This window comes from Coenobita brevimanus, chromosome 35, assembly GCF_032717465.1.
Source record: "Coenobita brevimanus isolate Jiangsu-jjx chromosome 35, ASM3271746v2, whole genome shotgun sequence".
Taxonomy (NCBI): Eukaryota; Metazoa; Arthropoda; class Malacostraca; order Decapoda; family Coenobitidae; genus Coenobita; species Coenobita brevimanus.
Window position 1 is genome coordinate 3,505,843 of NC_136988.1, and position 9,001 is coordinate 3,514,843.

The 9,001-nt window shown below is 38.5% G+C and overlaps 1 pseudogene; it reads right to left on the bottom strand.

The window, feature by feature from the left end:
• Positions 1–469: 469 nt before the first annotated feature.
• Positions 470–588, bottom strand: LOC145396278 (5S ribosomal RNA; annotated as a pseudogene).
• Positions 589–9,001: the final 8,413 nt, after the last annotated feature.

Genomic DNA, 9,001 nt, shown 5'->3' on the forward strand with positions numbered 1-9,001 from the left:
AGAGAGAGAGAGAGAGAGAGAGAGAGAGAGAGAGAGAGAGAGAGAGAGAGAGAGAAACTTCTTACATACATCAAGTAAAATCAGCAGACGGAAAATCACACCTATATATATATTTATTTCGCTTAGTTATGAAAAATATGCTCTTATCTGCAGGCTCGTCACCTGGAGCTAATGGCGACTCGTGTCAGTGCTACCAACCCTCCACGTGATGCAAAGGCGAATGCACCAAAACTTTAGCCTTTCAGCGGATGTTTTCACCACACTTCGGGAGATGACTTTTGTCTTTCATTGTACACCCACTTAAAAAATTATCGGCACTCTATTAGCGTGATAAAAACTGACACATCGAACATCCATCCATCCATTGCCGGACGCCATGTATCCCAGACGGGGTGGCCAATGGCTTAGAGTTAATTGTTTTACAGGGAGGGGCACTAATCCTCCACCAACCCCACTTGACACGTAGGGATGCCAACAGCATCTGGTGTTCCCAGGCGGTCACCCATCCAAGTACTAACCAGACCCAACGTTGCTTAACTTCGCTGATCGGACGGGAAGCGGTGTACTCAACGTGGTGAAAACAAATTCCTGAGTTAACGTGCCAGGTTGGTATCCCTGATCCACTGAGCCTTAGGCCCGTATTCATAGTGGCACCGGAGGCTTCGTAGCATCGCTTACTGAGCGATTTGTTTTATTTAATATTTATCACTGTTTACGGTACTTTAAGATTTTAAGGAAAACAAGGTATGTGTAATATTAAAAAGATCTTAAAACACTGAGATAATTTCTTGTGTAGCATCAAGAAGATTTGAAGACAGTATTGTCGAAGAACTCATGTGTATATTTTACTTTAGTCTCAATAACTAAGTAACTAACTGTATGCTTAACTGTAACCATATTCGTTTCAGATCATGCGAGGGACCACAGCTATATATATGTGGAAAGTTACAGCTTTAAAACTTTTGTGGTTTTCCTTAAGACATGTTGCAAAGAAAACACTTATCAGATTTGAATTCGGTACTTTCCACTAGGCTAAACTGCAAGGTATTGAGCGAAAATTATTCAACAAGCATTTTTATCTTAGGATGTCAAACAGATAGCTGTATCTCAATTAGTTTCTGAAACATTTAAATTTCAAACATACATTTTTTAGAATAAAAATGGGTGTATGACCTTTAAAAATAGATCAATTTCATTTCTATCGGGTTGCCGTAGGGTAACTTCATGTATAATATCAAGATCGATGAAAATAAATGCGAATAATAATAATAATAATAATAATAATAATAAAATAATAATAATAATAATAAAATAATAATAATAATAATAATAATAATAAAATAATAATAATAATAATAATAATGCTGACAAAAACAAGAAGCTACGCCATTTATATGGCGAAGCTTAACATTAATAATAATACTGACGAAAACAAAAAGCTTTGCCATTTATAAGGCGAAGCTTAATAATGATAATCATACTAATAATTAGTTACCTACCCTTATTGAGTAGCCACAGTAGGGAAGCTTGGTCATATCTAATTAAGGTATGTAAGGTAGGCTATGAGTAATATAAACAACATGTGAAGACTCTTAGGTAACCTGTACAACATTAACAGGATCTGAAGACAAAGGTGTCGAAGAAGGCATTTGTATATTTTACGTTTGTCTCAACATCGCGGTAACTGTAACCTGAACTGTAACAAGATTTCTTTCAGATCACAAGAGCGATCACAGTTCTATACCTGGAAAGTTAGCTTTAAAGTTTTCCTGCGTTTCTCTAAAACGTGTTGCAAAGAAAAAACTGAACAGATTTTAATTCGGTTCTTTCCACTAGGGTAAATGGTAAAAATATTAAGCAAATAATATTCAGAAAACATTTTTATCGGAGGATTTTCAACCAGTTAGCTTCTGAGATATTTCATCTTCAAATATGCAATTTTTAAAATTAAAATGAGTATCACCAAAAATAGGTCTAGTTCATTTATATTTGGCACAAGGACTTGGGTTGCCCTTGGGTATCTTCATGTATAGTATCAACAAGAACGAAAAAAGAAAATGCAAAGAAAAATCATCATCATCATCATCATCATCATCATCATCATCATCATCACCATCATCATCCCGACCTCCTTTCCCACCCAAGGGCAGGGTGAGGAGTAGCAGCGTCTAGACAGCCTAAGTTTGCCCACTCCAATGGGCCACGCTTCCATTTACTCATAATTCAAGCCCCCGGAATCCTGGCTCTATCTGATGCGCCAAAAACTTTCACCACATTCAGTAGCTTCACATAAATGTATCCGATAGTCACGTAAAAAAAGAGTGCCAAATCCCTGATCATGCACTTTTTCTCACAACATTCATCCAGCCTCATGACTTCCAAAGAAAAAATAATAATGATAATAATAATAATAATAATAATAATAATAATAATAAAAATAATACAGTAACACTTACGAAAACAAGAAGCTGCTCCATTTATTTGGCGACGTTTAATAATAAAGTAGATGTGCATTTTCTTCCTGTGCATTAAAAAAAAAAAAAAAAAAAAAACATGGAAACTGCATACCCAGTCCTGTGATATGTATCCGATTTCACTGAAATCCATGTGCTTACACTTTCTGTTTCTGATTGTTTTAATTTTGGGGAGGGGGAGTGACCTCCCATGAATCACTGGAAGGTTCATGCTCCCCAAATATCGCATTACAGATGCGAGTTCACTGTACAACATGTACTAAGATATCAGTGCCATATCTGCAATCCTTTCACAAATTAATTTCCTGAGGATGGCTGACCCCCATAAAAATCATGGTTGGTTGAGAGGGATTAAAAAGTTATGCCGCTTTAGTTCTTGTTGTCCGTTTGCGTTCGATATTGTTAACATGAACAGCGATTCTAAGACACAGATTATTTGCAGTTGAACAGTATTAGGTGCAATGAACAGCGAACAGGCCAAATGATTCTGAATCTGCACTCCTTGCTATATGGAGGATTTCCTAAACAGAGTGGGCACTGGTTCCTAGCACTTCATGCAGTACAGCAATGTCTATTGTGTGATATACATTGAGACGATTTTATGCAGTCGGTGTTGGACTTAAGAGAATGACCTAATTAACTGTAGACATAAATAGCCTCAGCTGGGTAGGGCAACTGATTCCCAGTGCTTCCTGATGAGTCAATTAAGGTGATGAAGCAGCCCCAGTTGGATGATATAATGGCCAAATTACACACACCACCCGCCTCACACTAATCAGGTTTGTTCCACATGGCAGGAGCAGAGCAGAGGCAGGCATGCCTCCCTCACCTGGGTACCCGCAACCCAGCCACATCAAAATTCAAAGGAACGAATGGGATGGTAAGGCAGCAGAAATCACCAAGATATAATCCTAACACTCTTATGCCACCCAGCTTGGTTATTATCGCTCTAAAGATCAAAGGTGCAGCACATAAGCAATCCAGGAAATAACTATACATCTTCTGCAGATCGGTCTTTTTCACCAACATGTTATGTAGCTGCCATTGAACGCCAACCACTCCAGGTAAGTCAAGTAGTTCCTTTTCTCGTATGTAGCAACCTCCGTCACCACCTTGGGTGTAAGTGCTCGTGCTCAGTTGCAGGAGAAAGATGTTTTCACCTGGTGGCACTGATATAGCCAGACAGCATTTTCATGAATCCCTGTAAGCTTAATGGTATGCGGGAAGTTGTACCCAGTCAGCGTGCGGTTGGTTTTGACGTCACGAGTGCGTCATTCCTTTCTTACCTATTCGGACACTGAGAGAATATTTAAAGGCGTACCAATTATTACAATTTTAGTTTACTGATCCAGATAACCTGAATGAGCTTTAGTTGCAAGACGAGCAGTACACACACACACACACACATACATACATACATATATATATATATATATATATATATATATATATATATATATATATATATATATATATACACATATACATATATATATATATATATATATATATATATATATATATATATATATATATATATATATATATATATATATACAGTACCAGAGACATGCTCGAAACTTGTCTCATATTTTTTCATGAAACCATAATCCAGTTTTTCGATACTTCATATTAAATTCCTTCTCTTGAGAGTCTTTAAATTCCTTGGTAAAATATGCATATAAAAGACATCTGCGCATTCACTTACAAAATAATTGTGTGTGTGTGTGTGTGTGTGTGTGTGTGTGTTTTTTTAATCTATGTATGAATGTATTAAAATTTTACAACAAACACACACACACACACACACACACACACACACACAAGTACTTTGTGAGGGCATATTCTGATGTTCTTTACACACATATGTTACTATGGAACTCATAGGCACTCACTGCAAGGGAATATACAGCCATCAGATATACTGAATAATTGGGCATTGATTTACTTAATTTGAGTACAAGACACATCGCGAGCATGATTCTATATATATATATATATATATATATATATATATATATATATATATATATATATATATATGGAGAGTCTGTGGTACAGTGGTAGAGTGTGCGTTTCGCACGCTGGTGAGCGCGAGTTCGCCTCCTGCCAGAGTTGTAAAAACTTTGGGAAGGTGAAATGGACCTTCTGTGGTACAGTGGTAGAGTGTGCGTTTCGCACGCTGGTGAGCGCGAGTTCGCCTCCCGCCAGAGTTGTAAAAACTTTGGGAAGCGTTCACCAAGCCACTTGCTACTTTGGCGGACACAAGGGGTGCTGTGGTTGAACCAGTGTCACATACTAGTATGCTTGCACCCAATCGGCTTAAGGCGGGCCGATTACACTTGGTTTACAGACTACACACACATCCAAAGCCACTACAACACTACAATCACACTCACAAGCACTTCTCACCCTACATACAATCTCTACCAGACAGCCTAAGCCACTGGGTAGAGATACATTGGTTGTATCGTCCCTGCTTCGGTAGGGATTGGCCGGTCCTGCAGTGGACCTCAACGGCTGATGATGATGATACACACACACACACACACATATATATATATATATATATATATATATATATAAATATCATTTCCTGTGGCACCCCACGGGATGCATAGGGCCTCGATGACCTCTCTCTACCAATATTTGTCTCTTGTCATCTCCCTCAGGTCCCACCAACACTCCACTCCTGCTTCTTTTTTCATTGTCCTCAACCAGGTTTCCCTCGGCCTACCTCTACCTCTTCTTCCTCTAGCAGTCCACTCATGCACATCCTGTATTACACTACCTTCTTTTCTGTATATGTGCCCCAGCCACTTCCAGCGAAACAGTCTCACATATTCATTAACTGGTTCCACTCTCCTAATATTCCTTACTCTTGCATTTGTAACTCTGTCTTGCCACTTTACCCCAAGAATCTTTCTCAGTATTTTTATTCTCAAATCCTAATACATTCTGATCTGTTGCAATTGTACTGTACCATGACTCATGCCCATAAATTAAAATTGGTCTAACCATGGACTTGTATATTTTCACTTTAGTATGTACCGAAAGCATATTATTATTCCAGACAGATTTCAACATTCCAACAGCTCGCCAAGCCTGTCTAATCCTCTCCTCAATTTCATTGTTTAATGATCCATTAGATGACACAATCGTTTTCATATATTTAAAGTTTTCTACATTCTTCACCACATTATTCCCAATTACACAATCGATTTGGTTCTCCACGTTAATATTAATAATTTCAGTTTTTCCACAATTTATTACCAATCCCACATTTTCTCCTTCCTCCACTAGACAATCAAGCACCCTCTGCATCTCGTAAATACTTCCGCAAATCAGTACAATATCATCAGCATAGTCCAAATCCATCAGCTTATTTTCTTTCCTGTTAATTCCTGCACCTGTTCTCCTTACAACCTTTCTCATAACATAATCCATAACCAAAACAAACAGCAATGGCGAAAGAACTCCTCCTTGAATCACTCCTGACCTAACTTGAAATGGATCACTCAAAGAACCATCCATCATTACCGTACAAAAAGTATCTTCATGCAGGCTTCTAATAATATTTACAAACTTTTCTGGTATACCATAGAATCTCATAATTTTCAACATAGCTCCACGTGAAACACTATCAAACGCCTTTTCAAATTCCACAAAACACATACTAAGTGACATTTTCATCTCATTAGCTTGTTGCATTAGATGCCTTACAATAAAAATCTGATCATTACAACCTCGACCCTTTCTAAATCCCGTTTGTTCTTCTCTTAAAATTTTTTTTTACTGGCGCTATTCTGTTCAACAAGATTTTGGAAAAGACTTTTGAAACTACAGGTGTCAAAGTTATCCCCCTCCAATTGCCACACACACTTAAATCTCCCCTTTTTGGTATTTTTATAATCACTCCATTTTTCCACTCTTCTGGAATTCCACCATTATCCCAAACCACATTAAAAAGTTTCAAAAGCGCATTCATCAACTCGTTATTTTCCACCTTAAGCATTTCAGGAAATGCTCCATCCTCTCCTGGGTCCTTAAAATTCTTTAACTCCTTTATAGATTTTGCTACCTCTTCCAAGGTTATATCCCCTGTTTCTATCTACAAATCTCTCTCAGCTGGCAAAATGTCCTCTTCAGCTGGTATTGGTCTATTTAGAACAGATTCAAAGTGCTCTTTCCACCTTCCTTTTATATGCAAATCTTTAGTCATCAAGTTACCATTTCTATCTCGTACAGGTAATTCCTTCCTTCTCTTTTCAGTCCCAGTTAACTCCTTTATGGCCTGATACGCTGCTCTTGTGCTCTGACCGTCATTTTTACTTAATTTAATTTCTGTCTCTGTTGCCTTTTCATCATATAGCCTCCTCTTATCACGTCTAACGAGTCTTTTTACTTCAGAATGTAAATTCCAGTACTTTGCTCTGAGTACTTCAACTACCTGTCCATCAACATGTTGTTCTTCACTTCTTAACTTAGCCTCTTTCCTTTACTGAATTGCATTCCATGTTTCATCTGACATCCACTTTTTCGTTCTCGCTTTCCCTTTTTCTTAATAGTAACCTTAGCACTCTCATGCAAAACCTCTTTTTGATTAATATCATTGTCTTCAGATTCCATCAAAGTCTGCAGGACTAGAAACCTGTTCCTACATTCCCACCGAAACTTTTCCCTCGTGCTCTCATCACTTCTCAGCTCATCAAAATCATAATTATTACCTACTGTGCAATTAACATTAACGTTTCTCTTAAGTTTTATTTTAATCTTTGACACAACAAGTTGATGATCATTACCTATATCTGCCCCCCTCCTTAGCAAACATCTTGCAAATAACTCCTATGCCTTCTGCTAATTGCAATGTGGTCAATCTGGTTAGAATATTTACCACATGGTGAAATCCAAGTAGTCTTATGTATTTTTCTATGCTCAAAGATAGTTCCACCAATTATAAGGTCATCTGCCAAACAAAAGCTTCCAAAGCGCACCCCATTTTCGCTTCTTATACCAACACCCTCCTTACCCATACAATCTTCATAGCCATCCCTACTACTGCCAACAATCGCATTAAAATCACCAATGCAAACACATCATGTCTTGCCACTCTATTCACTACATCCTGCAGCTTCTCATAAAAGTCATCATTTCATCAGCAGCCTCATTGGTCGGAGCGTACCCTACAACCATACTGATATTACCATGGTCAGATTTTAAACGAGCATAAAGCAAGCACTCATTAATTAGTTCAAACTCACATACTGCCTTACAAGCATCTCTACTCAGCAGTAGGCCTACTTCTTGGTAATGATTTCCATCACTCCTACCAGAAACCAACATAGTAATACCATCTTCCAAATTCATTTTATCAGCTCCAAGCTACCTCGTTTCTGTAAGAGCACAAATACCCATCTTGTATTCCTTGAACATTGAAATAAGTTCTTCCATTTTACCAGCCTGATTGAGAGTTCGAACATTCCAGTTTCCTATTCTTAAGGTTCTTTTTGGATGTATAAACTTATTTTTACACCGTGGGATTCTTAGCACCCCCTGCCCACTTAAGGGCTGCACGGAACTGAGGGTCATTGCTTCGTAACCAGAGTTCATCAAGATTTCTTAGGCAGAAAAAAATATTTTACCCTGGAGCCAATGCCAGTGGCTCGCAGGAACCAGACAGTGGAGAGAGAAAATTAACTAAATGAAAGTAAAATGCAGAGGGTTTGGACAGACAAAGTACAAGGAAAAGAAAGAGAGCAAAAAGAATGTAGATAAAAGTGTCCCTTTTAGTCGCCTCTACGACAAGCATGGAATACTGGGGAAGTATTCTATCCCCCCCCCAGGGGATAATATATATATGTATATATATATATATATATATATATATATATATATATATATATATATATATATATATCATCAGCCGTTGAGGTCCACTGTAGGACCGGCCTATATATATCATTATCATCATCCGCACCTTCTTTCCCACCCAAAGACAGGGTGAGGAGTAGCAATGTCCAAACAGCACAAACTTGCCCAATCCAAATAGGCCACACTTCCATTCACTCATCATTGAAGCCCCCGGAATCCTGGCTCCACCGGATACGCCAAAAACATTCACCACATTCTGCAGCTTCACACAGCGTATTCGACTCAGTCAATCCGGACGATGCCAGGCTCACAAGGGGTGCCAAATTCCCTGAACACGCACTTCTCACAAAATTCATCCAGCCAGCTCGATCTCTTGTCAGTTCCCGAGCCTCACCGACTTCCAAACCTCTCTTCCTCACACATTCATCCACCATATCTTTCCACCTTCTCCTTGGCCTACCTCGCCTCCTCCTTCCTTCAAATTCGCTCAGGTATACCTTTTTTACCACTCTATTGTTATCCATTCTTTCCGCATGACCATACCATCTCAGGACTCTCTCTTCGGTTCTGGTGTCCACCGACTTCCTCACTCCACACCTTTCACGAATCACATTATTTCGTATCCTATCCACCCTCTGTACTCCACATACATTCCT